Source organism: Nomascus leucogenys, chromosome 4 (genome assembly GCF_006542625.1).
Source record: "Nomascus leucogenys isolate Asia chromosome 4, Asia_NLE_v1, whole genome shotgun sequence".
Taxonomy (NCBI): Eukaryota; Metazoa; Chordata; class Mammalia; order Primates; family Hylobatidae; genus Nomascus; species Nomascus leucogenys.
Genome location: NC_044384.1, coordinates 28,697,959 through 28,715,327, shown reverse-complemented (window position 1 = coordinate 28,715,327; position 17,369 = coordinate 28,697,959). Strand labels below are relative to the sequence as shown.

The 17,369-nt window shown below is 43.7% G+C and overlaps 1 protein-coding gene across 5 annotated transcripts in view; it reads left to right on the top strand.

Moving 5' to 3' along the window:
- The first annotated feature begins 13,480 nt into the window (after positions 1 to 13,480).
- SMAD4 (SMAD family member 4) overlaps positions 13,481 to 17,369 on the top strand; it is a 52,639-nt gene continuing 48,750 nt past the window's right edge. For all 5 annotated transcript variants that reach the window (XR_004029623.1, XR_004029622.1, XM_030810408.1 and 2 more), the window contains exon 1: positions 13,481 to 13,891. The gene's annotated coding sequence lies outside the window, so the exon portion shown is untranslated. The remainder of the gene's footprint in view (positions 13,892 to 17,369) is intronic.

The window sequence follows — 17,369 nt, the reverse complement described above, 5'->3', positions numbered from 1 at the left end:
TTTCTGGGCCAGGTGTGGTGGCTCACACCTGTAATCCCAGCACTGTGGGAGGCTGAGGCAGGCGGATCACTTGAGGTCAGGAGTTTGAGACCAGCCTAGACAACATGGCGAAACCCCATCTCTACTAAAAATACAAAAAATTAGCTGAATGTGCTCGCTTGAACCCAGGAGGCAGAGGTTGCAATAAGCCAAGATCGTGCCACTGTACTCCAGCCTGGGTGATAGAGTGAGACTGTCTCAAAAAAAAAAAAAAAAAAAAAAAAAAAGAATATTTATGGAGCCTCTTCCACACATATTCTCCCTCCCATCTCACCTCCTACTTCACTCCTCTCGTATCCTGCCCTAACTGTGTTGACCTTACTTCTGTTATGTGAATACACTGAGCTTACTTCTGCTTCAGGATCTTTACATCAGCTCTCTCCAGATTTTTGCATAGCTCTCTCCATCATTCAGGTCCCTACTCAAATGTCACCCTCTCAGAGAACCTCTCCTGATTGCCCTATCTAAAATAGTGCTCCACCTCCTCCCCCAATCTAATCAATCTCTATGGTCTTTTTTAAAGTAAAATTGCAATTATCACTTTAATATTATCTGTTTGGCCACATGTTCATCTTATCTATATCACCCACTAGAATGTAAGTTTTTTTCATTTCTAACTTTTAAGTTCCTGGGTACATGCGCAGCATGTGCATGTTTGTTACATAGGTAAACATGTGCCATGGTGATTTGCTGCACAGATCATCCCGTCGCCCAGTTATTAAGCCCAGCATCCATTAGCTATTCTTCCTGATCCTCTCCTTCCCCTCATCCCGTCTCATCTGACAGGCCCCAGTGCGTGTGGTTCCATGTATCCATGTGTTCTCATCACTTATCTCCCACTTGTAAGTGAGAACATGTGGTATTTGGTTTTCTGTTCCTGCATTTGTTTGCTAAGGATAATGGCCTCCAGTTCCATCCATGTCCCTGCAAAGGACATTATCTTGTTCCTTCTTATGACTGCATACAATTCCATGGTGTATATATACCACATTTTCTTTATCCAGTCTATTACTGGTGGGCATTTAGGTTGATTCCATGTCTTTGCTATTGTGAATAGTGCAGCAACGAACATACGCATGTATGTGTCTTTATAAAGAATGTATTTAATAAGTTCTTTAAGCGGCTGGGCACAGTAGCTCATGCCTGTAATCCCAGCACTTTGGGAGGCCAAGGTGGGCGGATCATGAGGTCAGGAGATTGAGACCATCCTGGCCAACATGGTGAAACCCCGTCTCTACTAAAAATACAAAAATTAGCTGGGTGTGGTGGCACGTGCCTGTAATCCCACCTACTTGGGAGGCTGAGGCAGGAGAATCGCTTGAACCAGGAAGTCAGAAGTTGCAGTGAGCCGAGATCGTGCCACTGCACTCCACCCTTGTGACAGAGCAAGACTTCGTCTCAAAAACAAAAAAAAAACAAAAAAAAAGAATGTATTTAATAAGTTCTTTAAGGACCAGGAAATTTGTCTCACACTATATCTCCATCTAGAGCAGTGCCTGGCAAACAGTAGAAACTCAATAAATTTTTGTTGGATGAGAATTTTCATTTAAATCTTAGGAAAAGAAAAATTTGAACAAGTGTTATACCTACTTTTATAGTTGAAGCAACTGAAGGTGAGACAGGTTCAGTAACTTGCCAGGAGGGCACAGAGATAGAGCCAGGATTTGAATGCTTGTCCATTTGACTTCAAAGCTCATCCATTATCTTAGCCTCTATCTGCCGTCTCATAATGAAGTGGAATGTATACACACAAGACTACAAAATCAAGTGCCAGTGGAGTGGCTTGAGGTTCCACTCCATGAGATCAGCAGAGAGATGGAGATGAGATCAGCGGAGGAGATGGAGTCATCAGTAGGAGGGGAGTTGGCCTCATGCATGAGATTTGTAAAGATGGAGGCAGGAGGGAGGGCAAACCTTGGGTCTAGGCCTGCGATTGTCCACCGTGGCTTTGTCCTTGGCTGAAGAAGCCAGTTCCCATCTTCTCCTGGGAGAGCAGTGAGGATGGACGGCCAGCTGTAGGGTCAGGACTGTGTAAGCTGCATTCCTGGGCCTTTGTGTCAAACCTACCAACAAAGAACACTTTCTGAGGAGCTTTTGTGGACTGTGGTTAGACCTGCAGTCAGGACCCGCATTCTAACTAACCAGTGTAGCCTCTGGCAAGAGCAGAGCCACTTTGCAGCTCCCTGGCAATGGAGATGATCTGTGTACTGGGGAAGGCAGCTGGGCCCAGAGGGGCTTTTGAAACACAGCATTTTTCTTAAAGATGAGGGATGTTATTGTTGAACCCAGTAGGAGGTGACCTGGGAACCACCCTCCCTGAAAAGGAGGAGGGAGGGAAACACCTATGGCCAGGGTTATGTGGTGCTATTTCCTTCCTGATTAAAGATGTAGATGCCTTAGTACCCAAGCCCTGGAGGAGGCTCCCTCAACCTGAGAAAGCGCTGTGCTCCAGCTCATCCTGGGAGCCAGCTCCCCTGGGTGGTACAGCACAGAGGGAAGGAAGGGGGTGGCAGTTCAAGGGCAGCAGCTGGGAGAAGCACATCAGAAGTGCCAGGGAAGCGAAAGTCAGCCAGAGAAAGGAAAGGGGAAGAAGGAAAAGCAGAGAGGCAGCAGCAGCCCTGGGAGAAAGGGACAGCAGACATTAGAGGGGCGAGTGTTCTGGGAGCCTCAGAGCAGTGATGGATTTTCCATCTTTCCTTGGAGGAGGGGCTGGGTCTTGGAATCCCCTCCCTTCTCTGCCCCTTACACACAGTTTGTCCTGAGGAGCAGACATGAGGTCTGTGCTCACCCAAGCGCTCACAGTCTCCTTCTCTCTTCAATACCCATCTGCTGGGCCTAATTCTTACCTCAAAAAAGTAACTCTTGATTATTCTTAAAAGTTTTAAAAAAAATAGTAACTGTGATTTTGGTCTAAGCTAAAGTTAATTATTTTTCCTCAAGGTTGTCTCCCAAGAAAAATGCTTAAAGAGGCCGGGCGCAGTGGCTCATGCCTGTAATCCCAGCACTGTGGGAGGCTGAGGTGGGCGGATCACCTGAGGTCAGGAGTTCTTCAAGACCAGCCTGGCCAACATGGTGATACCCCATCTCTACTAACAAATACAAAAATTAGCCGGGTGTGGTGGTAAGCACCTGTAATCCCAGGTACTCAAGAGGCTGAGGCAGGAGAATTGTTTGAACCTGGGAGGTGGAGGTTGCTGTGAGCCTAGATCGTGCCATTGCACTCCAGGCTGAGTGATAGAGGGAGACTCCCTCTCAAAAAATAAATAAATAAATAAGAAAAACGCTTAAAGAATATAGAAAGAATTTGGTGTTGTTTAGGTAGATTGTTTTCCTCCTCAGAGTTGAAAGTAACACAGATATTCATTAAATTTTACCACTGAAATGACACCACAGCACTGTCGCCCAGGCTGGAGTGCAGTGGTGCAATCTCAGCTCAGTGCAACCTCCACCTCCCTGGCACAAGCGATTCTCCTGCCTCCGCCTTCTGAGTAGCTGGGATTACAGGTGCATACCATCATGCCTGGCTAATTTTTGTATTTTAGCAGAGACGAGGTTTTGCCATGTTGGCCAGGCTAGTCTCAAACTCTTGACCTCAAATGGTTTGCCTCAGCCTCCCAAAGTGCTGGGATTACAGGCGCGAGCCACCGTGCCTGGCAGGTTTGTTTTTGATGAACTTGTCATTTCCACCACTCCCTGCTTGTGATGTTCTCTCTTGTACCTGTGACACTGAGGAAAACTGTTAGATGCCAAGTTCACCTGAGGGACTAAAATCTGTCTAGATGTAAGTCTGATCTGGCGTCTACTGGGGGAAGGGAAAGACTGGATAAACTCTGTTTCAGTTCATATCCATTGCCATTCAATTCTGCATTCTAAGATATGGCACCCAGTAGGCTCACTCTACATGTTTATTCAATGGAAATGATGTCCGAAAATTTAACTTTTATCAAAAAGCATTTTAGGTGGGTAGAATCATGACTGTGAACTGTCTCCTAAATTTAGTGTTCCATTATTCCCCTCCCCAGTACATTTTAGATTTAGGTCCTACACAGTTCTAAACCCTGGAGTCTAGGGCTTTGCCTCTGGAACCAGCAGTATTGGCCTCATTTGAGAGCTTATTAGAAATGGACAGTCTTCAGCCCACCCTCAAATCCAAGGAATTACGGTGGTGCTTGCTAAAATCTAGCTTTTTAAACATAAAATTTTCCTAAAGTTCACCATTTTAACCATTTCAAATGGTTAAATATACTAAGTGTATCTTAGTATATTTACAATGTTGTACAACTCTCAGCACTATCCAATTCCACATTTCCATCACCTCATGAAGAAACCCTATACCTCCCAATTCCCCTGACAACCACTGATCTGTTAATCTACCTCTGTTTCTGTGGATTTGCATATACATAAAATGAAATACCACTAAGCAATAAAAAGGAACTAACTACTGATACACAGTAACATTCTGGATCTCAAAAACAACACACTGAGTGAAAGAACCCAAATACAAAAGACTGCATACGGAAATATTCCATTTACATGAAATTCTAGAAGAAACAAAGCCTTAGGAACAGACAGCATGGCAGTGGTTGCCTGGGGACAGGAACATACGGTTGGGAGGTGGCACTGACTGCAAAGGGGCATAAGGGAACTTTTTGGAGGGATAGAGGTGTTCTAATACTTGATTGGTAGTGGTGGTTACACATTGCATATATTTGCCCAAATGTGTCAAATTGTCCACTGCATCAAGTTTATAATATGTAAATTATACCTTAATAAGATTATAAAAAAAGAAGAAAAAAACCCAAGCATATCTGGTCCTGAATGGAGTTCAATTCATCAGCACGGCTTCCTTCGTTGTCTGGCCCCAGATCCATCTTCCCAGCCTCATCTCTCGCTTCTCTGACACTTGCCGTGGGCAAGCTCAGTGTTGGGTACTCAGAGAACATGGGGGAAGGAGAACCTCTATCTTCAGGGAACTCACAGCCTAGTCTGGGAGCAGAAAGGGCAGCCAACTCTGACACAGCAGGGCACCATTCCTAGAGGACCACCGAGTCCTAAAGGACAGGAACAAGAATATTCCAGACACAGCCTGGATTCCGGTCATTTTGAATCTCAAGTTTGAATCAAGTTTCAATCTAATATTTTGAATAGGTAATACATTTCTGTGGCTGTATACTTTAAGCCAAAGAGATGACAGAGTTTATTTTATTGCTTTTAGGAATGTGGGAATCACTTGTAATGTTTAGGTTAATCGATGTCAAGTAATTTTCAGGAGCAACTGGAATTATTTTAAAAATCACTGGGTTAAACTGGATGCAGTTGTGCATGTCTGTAATCCCCAGCTACTCAGGAGGCTGAGGCAGAAGGATCACTTGAATGCAGGAATCTGAGTCCAGCCAAGGCAACACAGCAAGACCCCATCTCTAAAAAACAAAACCAAACCAAACCCAAAACATTGGGTTGACACTAAAATATCATGATGCTAACTTGTGCCAGGAGGTCCTTTGCTTGAGGGAAGAGCACTCTGTCTCCATCCCTAGGATGAAAAGATTAAACTTCCATATTCTCCTCACCCTTAGAAAGCTCCTATTCATAGGAGGTAAAACCATTAAATAAAAGGAAAATAAACCTTTCAAGTCTTTGCCTGCCCCTATCAGAGATCTATGTAGAACTGGCAGTAGCTTGGCTCCCTTTGAGTGCTTTGGAACTATGGTCTTCAAGATTTCTTGCTTGCTTTTCTCCTAAAAGAAATTTGAAAAACTGTGTTTTTTTCTTTCTTCCTTCCTTTCTTTCCTTTTTCTTTCTTCCTTCCTTTCTTTCCTTTTTCTTTCTTTCTCTCTCCTTCCTTCCTTCTCTCTCTCTTTTCTTTTTTTTTTAAAATAAGAGATAGGGTCTCATTCTGTCACTTAGGCTAGAGTGCAGTGGCATGATCACGGCCCACTGCAGCCTCAAACTCCTGGGCTCAAGCAATCCTCTCACCTCAGCCTCCTGAGTAGCTGGGATTACAGACATGAGCCATCACGCCTCGCTAAAACTGTTTCTTCTTGTACTTTTAAAGGTCATATCTAAAATGTTTCATCACAAGTTTAAATAATAGTAAGGTTTGTTATTTCTGGCGTAAGTATTGGCATTTTAAAATAAGATAGTTACATCATTCTTTAAATGTATCCAAGGAAATTTAAGATCATAATGCATCTATCATCCATTTGAAAAATACATGAACAAGCTTTTCTTTAAAATAAATTTTACATCACTCTTTTTTTCTTATCTTGTATTTCCATTCCACTTACCCCTCAATATTTTAATATAGTATTTTAAGCTGGAGAGTCTTTTATTGATCAACCTATTATATTTCCCTACAAAAAAAATTTTTTTAAAAAATTCTTGACTGAGTCTGATATGCTTAAAAAGCTCATTTTGAATGTATAATTTTAATATCTAATTGATCTAAACAACATAAAATATTACATATTTTGGTATCTATTAAAATTAAAGTAAAGGATATTTTTGCTGAATGAAAGAGAATTGGGTCAAACCTAGTCCTAGTTTTCACTTCTATGGATAGAAGCACAAACACCTTGTTCATTAATTCAACAAATATTTATTGAGCACCTCCTACGTGTGAATAGCTACTCTAGGTACTTGGGATACACTGGTAAACACTACAGATAAATCCTTGCCCTCATGGAGCTTACATTCTAGTGGGGAGTAATAGGCAATAAACAATAAACACAACACATAAGCAAATAATATAGTATGTCAGAAGTGCTATAGCAAAAGAGAAAGCAGGGTAAAGGGGCTTTGGGTGTACTGTGAGAGTTAAGAATGGGCTGTGATTTTTAAAAGGTCGAGATAGGCTTCAATGAGGTAACTTTTGACCAAAGGAGGTGAGAGAGTTGGCAATGCATATATCTGGGGGAAACATGTACAAGGCAGAGGGCACAGCCAGTGCAGAGGCCCTAACTTGGGAGCATGGCTGGCATCTTCTAGGGACAAGAAAAGAGGTCGGGAAGGTTAGAACATATTGGAGAATGACTGATAGAAGATGAGATTAGAGAAGTAATGCTCAGGGGTTGAGTGGTGATGCTGATCTTATAGAACCCTTTAGACTATTGTAAGGATGTAGATTTTTACTCTAAATGAAATGAGGATCATTTAATGCAGGGATTTAAGCAGAGAGATGTCTGACTTTTTTTTTTGAGATGGAGTCTCTCTCTGTCACCCAGGCTGGAGTGCAGTGGCGCGATCTCCACTCACTGTAAGCTCCGCCTCCTGGGTTCACCCCATTCTCCTGACTCAGTCTCCCGAGTAGCTGGGACTACAGGCACCCGCCACCAGGCCTGGCTATTTTTTTTGTATTTTTTAGTAGAGACGGGGTTTCACCGTGTTAGCCAGGATGGTCTCAATCTCCTGACCTCGTGATCCACCCGCCTCAGCCTCCCAAAGTGCTGGGATTATAGGCGTGAGCCACTATGCCCGGCCCTGACTTATGTTTTAAAAGGATCACTCTAGCTATTATGTTGGGAAGAGGCAAGCATGAGGACAGGGAGAGCTTTTAAAAGATGAATCCAAAGATGAGATGATGGTGGCTCAGACCAGGGAGTAGCAGTGGAGGTGGTTAGGGATGTTCTGTGGATTAGACATGGGTGTGAGAAAACGAGGGGAATCCAGAATTGCTGGACAGCACTAAGGATTTACTTGAGGTTCATGGTGATGAAATTAAAGTGAAACTACTCAGGGTTTTTGGTCTGAGCAACTTGAACAATAGAGTTATCAAATGAGATTGGAAAGCTAGTGGGTTCAACAGGTTTGAGGGAGAATATTGCTCAGTTTATGACATGTTTGAGGTATCAGAATCTGGAGTTCAGGTAAGAGATCTGAGCTGGAGATATAAATATAAGAGTTGTCATCATATATGATAATATCATATATCTTAGATGGTACAGAAAGTCAGGAGACTGGATGAGATTAAGGAAATGAATATAGATTAAAAAGAATTCAAGGGGCCAGGTGCGGTGGCTCATGCCTGTAATCCCAGCCCTTTGGGAGGCTGACGCAGGCAGATCACTTGAGGTCAGGAGTTCAAGACCAGCCTGGCCAACAAAGCGAAACTCTGTCTCTACTAAAAATACAAAAACTAGCCGGGTATGGTGGTGGGCACCTGTAATCCCAGCTACCTGGGAGGCTGAGGCAGGGAGAATTGCTTGAATCTGGGAGGCGGAGGTTGCAGTGAGCCGAGATCATGCCACTGCACTCCAGCCTGGGTGACAGAGAGAGACTCTGTCTGAAAAAAATAAAGAGTTCAAGGAATAAGCCCCAGTTAAGGGGTCTGAGAGAAGAGATGGAACCCAGCAAAGAAGACAGGGAAGGAGGAACCACGAATGAAGGAGGAAAACCAAGAGGATGTGGTTAAAAAAAGAGAATCAAGTAATGAGCTGCGTCAGCTGTTACAGATAAGATGAGAACTGAGACTCATCAATCAAGATGAGAACTGAGACTAGATCATTGGGTTTAGCCAATGTGAAGTTCATTGTTGGCCTTCACAAGAGTAGTTTTGATACAGTAGTAAGGATGAAAGCATGAATGGAGTTTAAGAGAGGATGGGAGACCTAACACTTAGCTGATGACCTAAAATACGCCACGCGTGTACCTCGCATGTAATGATTCTACTACATATGTATGGAGTCTTAACATACGTATCATGCTTGACATGTTTTTGAACTTTGTATAAATGGTATTGTATGGGATGTATTCTGCTGTTGCAGAATGGGAGAAGAACTGGAGACAAAGTATAGAAAACTCTTAGAAGTTTTGTTGTAAAGGGAGTAGAGAAATGGGTGATAGCTGACAGTAGAAATAGGTCAAAGAGAAGAATCTGTAGGATTGGAAAAATCACAGCTGCTTGTAAGCTTATCAGAATGACCCAGTAGAAAAATACTGATAATACAGAATAGACGGATAATTGCTGGAGTGACAGTGAGGATCTTGATTAGGCAAGATAGGACTGGAATCTATGTCTTGGTGACAATGCTCCTTTAGCTAGAAGCACAGCAATTCAACCATGTGAGGGTGGGGAAGGCAAAGTAGAGGCTGGTGTGTGGGTGATGCTGAGATTCTGTGGAATTTTTTCTCTCATTGCTTCAATTTTCTCTAACAAGTCTATTAATTGAGAATGATCAAGGGGAGGACGTGCAACTTAGAGGACAGAGAAGGTACAAAATCCAGAAGAATGGAGAAGGGAAGTAGAATTGCTGGACAGCATTAAGGGTCTATCTGAGGTTCATGGTGATGAAATTAAAGTGAAAGTAGTCAGTGTTTGTGTTCTTCTCTCGCCACATTCAGATGCATGGGTGCCAGCTTGAATCAGGGTTGTGGCTTTGCCAAGCAAGCACAACAAAGGGAGAAAAGGCAAGGGGGCTGAGGACATGTGTAAGAGTGATTGTGATTGGCTAGGGGTTGAGGCTGGGTGACAGCAGATATGAGGGTTCAAGAATTGTTGCAGTTAGAGTACTACAGGGAGTGACCTGGAAAACTGAGGTGGTGATCGGGGTGTGAGATGTTTGAAACTGAGATAATGAAGAAGTTGCAGAGTTTGATAAGGCTACGGTGATTATGACCATGGGAGGAAGTGGCTGAATTAGGATATGTGCAGGTTAGAAGTTAGAGAAGGTACAAAATCTAGAATGATCAAGGGGAGGATGTGTAAGAGGACAGAGAAGGTACAAAATGCCGAACAGTGGAACGGGGAAGTATAAGAGAATTGCTGAACAGCACTAAGGTCTACCTGAGGTTAACGGTGAACAGCGGGAGCCTCTAGCCAACAGCCAGGAAGGGACTGAGGCTATCAGTCCTGAGGCCTGCAAGGAACTGAATGCTGCCAACAACCACATGAGCTTGGAAGCAGATCCGCTGTCCCAGCCTCACTTTGTAGAGGACCCAGCTAAGTAATGCCTGGACTCCTGACCCAGAGAAAATGTAAGATCATAAAATTGAAGCAATGAGAGAAGATCCTTGAAGAAGAAGAAAAGGAACTGAGAGGCCAGGGTAGTGGGAAGATCTTATAACCATCTAGCACTAGGACAGAAGTGGCATTGGAGTGACTGACAGGAGCAAATTGTGCAGAGATGAAGTGGGGCGAGGTCAGCGATAGAGGTATCAGACAGCAAGATTTAAAGCTGCTGGTTTAGAGGAGGAGGGGGATGACCTGGAAGAATGTTGAGAAGCAAGAAGGAAACCTATCTCACCTCCAGGCACTAAGAAGCTGAAGGTTGAAAACACAGTTGCCGAAGTAATTCTGTCCTGTGGGGTTCGGCATCATGCAAGCTCCCCCTGGGCCATTCTCTGATGCAGGGCACTTGCTCCACACTCTGGGAACCCAGATTAACCAGTCTGCCCTGTCACATAGTTGAAGGAGTTGCATTTATTTTTCTGGCTCCCAATTCCTTTAAAATTACATTTGTTGCGGAACCTCCACAAGGCTAAATAAAATAAAATTACATTTGTGACCATCAGAGAACTGAAGGAACTATTAACTTGCCGTCCTGGTTTTGCTGAGATCCAGCTGTTGACAGTTCCTGGTTGTCCCACAGCTACCATGTCAGATATCTCCACTAACATTTCCAAGAATCTTTGTAGGACAATTTCTCCACCTGCAAGGTCTTTCAAGTAAGAACTCTTCTTTCCTTTAAGGCAATTAGCCCATTGCCAAAAGGTTTTACTGTCTTAAAGCTGGAACTGTCTTTCTGAGATCTAATTCCAAGGACTTTTCTACAGCTAAGTGAGATGCCTCACACCAGTATTAGGTGATTCTTTGTGTGGACAGAACAGAGCATATTCATCTTGTGTTTAAAGCAATTTGTTGGCTTCGGCTCCTCACCACTTTCTATACCAGTCTCCCATTCGTGCCCCTAGTAATGCCTATGCCAGAAAAAAAGAAAAAAATGAAAAAGCTGATTGTGAAACCTACATGTTTAAGGGCTTAAATCTCAACCTTTGTGTTAGGAGTAACAGAAGAGTGCTGAGAGGGCAAGCAATAAAACAAGTCATACCAAAAGGCCACATTGGTCTCTCCTAAGCCCCAATCCCACTCCACTCCTGTGGCCAGTAGTCCAAACAGAAAATAACTGGAGAAGACGAGGAGGTCAAAGGATTAGGGAACTAAGCATTATGTGAATTCACCAGCAAGATGTACAGAACGCTTGTGTTTACACTGTTTTTATGGAACTAGCAGAATAAAACTGATCTATTTTAAAAATGAAAAAAAAAAAAAAAAAAAAAGAAAACACAGTTGCTACTACTTGAGAGGTGGAAGGAGGAGCAGTGTCCCAGGGCAAAGTTGGGTTTCCTTAAGTAAAAAGGTGAAGGGAACGTGAAGGGAAATTCTGAGAAAAGGTTGAGCTTATAGGGAATATTATTTGCATAAATAAATAGATGGTGTGGTAGACTCTAAAGAGGCCCCATATGATTCCCACCTCCTGGTGTTCAAGCTTTTGTGTGTTTCCTTCCCCTTCAGTGTAGGTGGCGCCTGTGATTTGCTTCTGGCCAGCAATGTATGGCAAAGGTGACAGAGTATGAGTGACACTGTGTATGTGATGATGTTACATAAGATTGAAACCAGTGTCTTGCTGAGACTCTCCCCGTTGCTGGCTTCGAAGAGGCAAGCTGCCATATTGTTAGCTTCCCTATGGAGAGGACCACATGGCAAGGAACAGAGGGGGTCTCCAGCCAACAACCTGCAAGGGACTAAGGCCCTCAGTCCTGCAGCCTGCAAGGAACTGAATGGTGCCAACAACCACATGAACTTGGAAGCAGATCCTTTGTTCCAGCCTCACTTTGTAGAGGACCCAGCTAAGCCATGCCTGGACTCCTGACTCAGAGAAACTGTAAGAGCATAAATGTTTGTTGTTTTAAGCTTCTATATTTGTGATGAGATTGTTATAAAACAATAGGTAACTAATACAGATGGAATAGAAGAAGTTTAGTTATAACAATGTCTCAATTTCTTAAAAACTTCTTCTGAGGTATATTACCTAAGATTCACATATTGATCTGTTACCAAATCATGGTTTGTAATCTATCAGCTGACAGATCTTCCTTCAGTTTTGTTGACAGAAAAGATTTGAAAACTATCTGACTTGAAAAATAATTTAATATCCATTCACTAAGGTCATTTACTTTCTCAGCACAGATACCGATTTTTCAATTGTCCCTTTTGGATTGCTGGGGAGGTTCTGCATTGATCCCATGCACCTTAGTAGTGGGTGAGAATTTTGACTTTCTTTTGTAAGGTGGGAGGACAGTTTTGAAAGGGGATGCTGTGTCCTCAGCTCCTTTCTTAAGCTGGGCAATTTTAGAAAATAGAACATATAGCAATGGAAGATGTGGAAATGAATTCCCTTAAAACTGGTCTCCATAAACCCCAGGGGTAAGAGAACACCAGTTTGGAGCTTTAGGGGCTTTCTGGTAAAAGAGGGAATGGCCCAGGCAGTGATGTGGAGGACAGAATGAAGCACTGAGTATGAGTGGCGAAGGCGTGCGGTGGGTGTAGAGTTTTTCTGGGGGACGTGACCTAAGAAATGACTTTAGAACTGGCTAATCATTAGTTTTGGAGGGGCTAAAAGTAGTTCCAAAGTAGTTCCTGGTTGGTGAAAATAAATCATTAATGCGTTTTAAATGAAAAAGAAATGCATGCGTCTTGTAAAAAATATGAAATAAAAGAAGCATAAAGTCAAAAGCAGAGCCTATGCCTTCCCCCACCAAACAAACAGGTAACCTAGTTAACAGGTGTGTCGTAGGATTCGAAGTTCCCCTCCAGCTCCAAGAGTGCGCCTACATCTCTTCCAACAAAATCCACTCACACTTGCAACGCCTGGCAAGGCTCTTCAATATGTGATTCCTTGACTGTCCTGTGCGTCTCTCGAGTGTGAACACCTCTGGGGCTCGTGATTCGGGGTGCCAGAAAGAGAAGGAAGGTGCCGCCAGCGTCTGTTTCTTCCCGAAGTGAACTCCTACAACCTAGCCAACTTCTCCCCAGAGCTGTCGGCTGGTGGTTGAAGGCCAATTTTTGTGCCTACGCAGGTCCTCAACACAGAACAAAACAAAAAAAAACAAAGGCCGGGCTAATAGCTATTTATAAACACTTACTGGACGCCCACTCTACGCCGAGCTCTCCCGCGCTCCTTGGGTACTTTTTTGCAAAGAGATGCCAATTTCCCCGGCGACCACTCCCTCAAGCAGGCCTTCGCCTCCGCCCGCGCTGAGGCCCAGGCCCAGGCCCAGGCCCGGATTCAGAGCCGCCCGCCGGCTGGCGCTGCCCTGCAGGCGCCTGCGCAGAGCGACCCTCCCCGTCACTCGGGGCGGGAGGCGGGGGCAGCCGGGAGAAAGGAAAGCTGCGGGGGAAAAGGGCCAAACCCTGAAATTACCCGGATGTGGTCCCCGCGCGCGCATGCTCAGTGGCCTCTCGACAAGTTGGCAGCAACAACACGGCCCTGGTCGTCGTCGCCGCTGCCGTAACGGAGCGGTTTGGGTGGCGGAGCCTGAGTTCGCGCCCTCCCGCTCTCCTCGGGAGGCCCTTCCTGCTCTCCCCTAGGCTCCGCGGCCGCCCAGGGGGTGGGAGCGGGTGAGGGGAGCCAGGCGCCCAGCGAGAGAGGCCCCCCGCCGCGGGGCGGCCCGGGAGCTCGAGGCGGTCCTGCCCGCGCGGGCAGCGGCGCGGCGCTGAGGAGGGGCGGCCTGGCCGGGACGCCTCGGGGCGGGGGCCGAGGAGCTCTCCGGGCCGCCGGGGAAAGCTACGGGGCCGGCGCGTCCGCGGACCAGCAGCGGCGGGAGAGCGGACTCCCTCGCCACCGCCCGAGCCCAGGTAACCGCGCCATGTCCCCTCCCCTTCCCCCGGCAGGGCCCGCGCACCCCGCCCGCGGCTTCCCCGCCCGGGGGCGGGCTCCAGACTACGGCGGCGGCGGCGGCGGGGAGCGCGCGGAATCCGCTGGGAGGGCGACCGCGGCCGCCTGACGAGCCGGGCCGGGCGGGCCGGGTGAATGCCGGGTGGCGGTGCCTCGCGTCCCTCCGGTCCCTAGCTCCGTTTGCAGCTCGTGGGAGAATCAAGTTAAACTCGGACGGGACTTCTGCCGCGGCCGCCGCTCCTCTTTGTTGTTCTCAGTAGTTTCACCGTCGCCCCGGCTGAGCGCGTTGGGTCGGCTGGAATGTGTTGCCTTAGGGTCTAAATGAAAGTTGTAAATTGTTGGTCTAAATTTATTTTCTCCAGCCAATTTCTGTTTTGTCTTTGTCCCCTACTTTCTCTTCCTAGTCTTGTCATGCCAGTTTACGCTTCTGGCTTTGATATGTTTACTTTTTGAGTACTGAGAGTGACAGCGGTATGCAGGACACATTCTTAGCACCTAACTGAACCCCTCCTTGCCCCCAATAAAACATGCTTCCTAATAAAAGACATAGTTGATCTTACTGTTAGCACTGCATGTACTGACAGTGAAATTGGTGTAGGGTGGAGGGCGGTGGCTCCATCACTTGTCCCAAACTGCTGTTAGGATTTCTCAAACTAGATTTGCAAAGACACAAGTGTGTTTAGTTAACATGAAAGGTTTATTTGCTGGTGCAGAGGCTTTAAAAAGCCCTGTTGAAGACTGATAGCTGTTTCCCCTCAAAAACCTAAGTACGTTTGTTTTTATTTAAAAAAAAACACATTTATTTCCAAATTAGTTTCTTAATGCATTTAGTTTTTGCACCGTAGTTTAAGTGGAATTGCCAGTTATTTAGGAATAATAAACACAACAGGATAATAGCGGAATTATCCTGAATTGACTTTCTGCAAACATATAGTCTTAGCTAATTTTTGTTAATAACCTTTGACTTTTGCCAGAATTAGCATCCTTTTAGTCTTAGTAGCAGCTTGGTTACTCGGGTGTTTAAGAAGTAGGTTCACTCCTTTTTGCTGGCAAAACCATTTAGTCTCAAAAAAAAAAAAAATGCGTAATTTCGTAATTAGATTTAGAACATGGCATTTGAGTAATTTTTATGGTGGATTTCATAAATTACTTTTGCCGTACCCTGCGGAGACTAAATATATATATTTCAGTTGAAATATAGGAAGTTCTAAAATGTAACTTTTTTTAATGCTAAGGACTTACTCTCTCTATATTGGAAAGTTCTGATATGATTAGTACATAATATTCCAAACTGTAAAATGATTAACATTTAAAAATACGGTTTTTAAAATTAGTGTTTCTTCCATAATGCTGTCATGATTGTGTTTACTTAAATGGGTTTGTTACAGAACAAATGTAATGGAGATAGAACAAGCATTTATAATCTGGAGTAGCTTTAGATCTAAAGATGGTGGTGAATTATGTAGGTTTAAGTTGTTGGAATTAAAACTAAAAACTTCTTTTGATAAAAGTCGTTGTAGCATTTTGTGACTCTATTAATAGAAGTGGCCTTTTCTTTGCTTTCCAGGTTTTTGGGCGAGTTTTAAAGAAGTATTGCATCTTCGTTTTTTTATTTTTGAAGTGGGAGTGTATGTTTCTGTTTAGGTCACTGCCTTCAGTGTAAATCTTGAGTTTAGAAAAAACCAAACTGCAAATCCGTTTTTCAGACTTAATGAAAATTTGTGCTGAGAAAGTCACTTTGAAATATTTTGGAGTAAGTTTTACATGAATGATTGACCTTTTATGATAGCTTTGCTGTTTGAAGCAATTCTGCCTCTACTAGGAAGCAGCAAATCTTATTTTTAAAAACCGGTGCTTCACTTTCTTAAGCTGCATTTTAGTCGAGCGATTGTGTGTGAATTCTTTTTCTGTATTCCCCTTCAGTTTTTCTTTCTCCCTGCAAATTAAGGAGCAAGAATTAACCTAATTTATGCTGCCCAGTCACACTCCAGCTCTCCCACTTGGAAGCAGTTTTTTTCTGATTGAGCCAGTGTTATAGTAACATCATTAGACACTATTCTAATTGAGGTGTGAATTACTGAGGCCTCTGCTAGGGAGGTTAACCCTACAGAATCTGCAGGGTTCATTATATTTAAACTGCATATTTAGGTTTGTCTAAATTTTTGCCTGTTTTGGTGAAAACATGTTGGTTTGCCGATGTTGAAACTTAGTTCGTTTTGTCCCTCTCTAGTTCATGACTAACCATTTTTTTTTCATTTCTAATCCAGCGATTTTTTTTTAGAGGTTCTTTAAGCATCTTGTATTAGCCATTTCAATGCTCATTATATATGTTTGGATTTCTCTTATTTTGTTGAACTAGAAGACTGTGTAGTTACGCCCCAAAATTTTTTTTTGGCTTAAAGCCATGATGAATGGGGTGACTCTGAGGTGACCATTAATCGCGTATAAAAGTAACCTTACTAAAATGTTTTCATTGTTTTCTACAGTTAAAGGACTTAGACCAGCCTAACACAGCATTTTTTTTTTTTTTTGAGATGGAGGCTCGCTCTGTTGTCCAGGCTGGAGTGCAGAGGCGCGATCTCCACTCACTGCAAACCCCGCCTTCCGGGTTCAAGCGATTCTCCTGCGTCAGCCTCCGGAGTAGCTGGGATTACAGGCATGCGCCACCACGCTTGGCTAATTTTTGTATTTTTAGTAGAGACGAGGTTTCGCCATGTTGGCCAGACTGGTCTTGAACAACTGACCTCAGGTGATCGCCCGCCTTGGCCTCCCAAAGTGCTGGGATTACAGGTGTGAGCCACTGCGCCTGTCCTATAACACAGCATTTAATACAGTTTTGTAAAATTATCACATTTTGGGCTTTTTGTTCAACAGTTGATGAAGTCTCAATTGTTTTAAAATGGGAAATTCAAACAGTTCACAAATATATCTAGATATATTCATTTGAGCTACTTGTAGAATGATGCTGTTTGCATATGCTAAGCATATGCTTGATCATAAGTCAGATTTAGAATTTTTGGATTTTGTTTTCTCTTTCTAAAATATGTAATTTTGGTAATGGGAAATTTGACTGAATTCCAGTTTCTCAGGAACAAGATATTTTAGGTTGTGTCACCTTGACACTATTACATGGTGTAATTGGCATCCAGGAACATTTGTTTTTAACTATGAGAGTGAATGAAAACTAGGGTAGTGCTTACATATGTAAAACTAAGATGGTAGGTAGTCGGATTCTTACAATTTATAAGGTTCTTATAATCTAAGCCTTGATGAGTTGCTACTGCAAATTATATCATAGATCAGATAAGTACCAAAGACCAATTGTAAAGAGGGTCTGTTAACATTTTAATCAGTTTAAAATTGGCGGTAACAGTAAAGACCGTTCAGCTCAAAGACTGTATTTCATTATTTATATTTCAAATGAGAATTTTTTGCAGT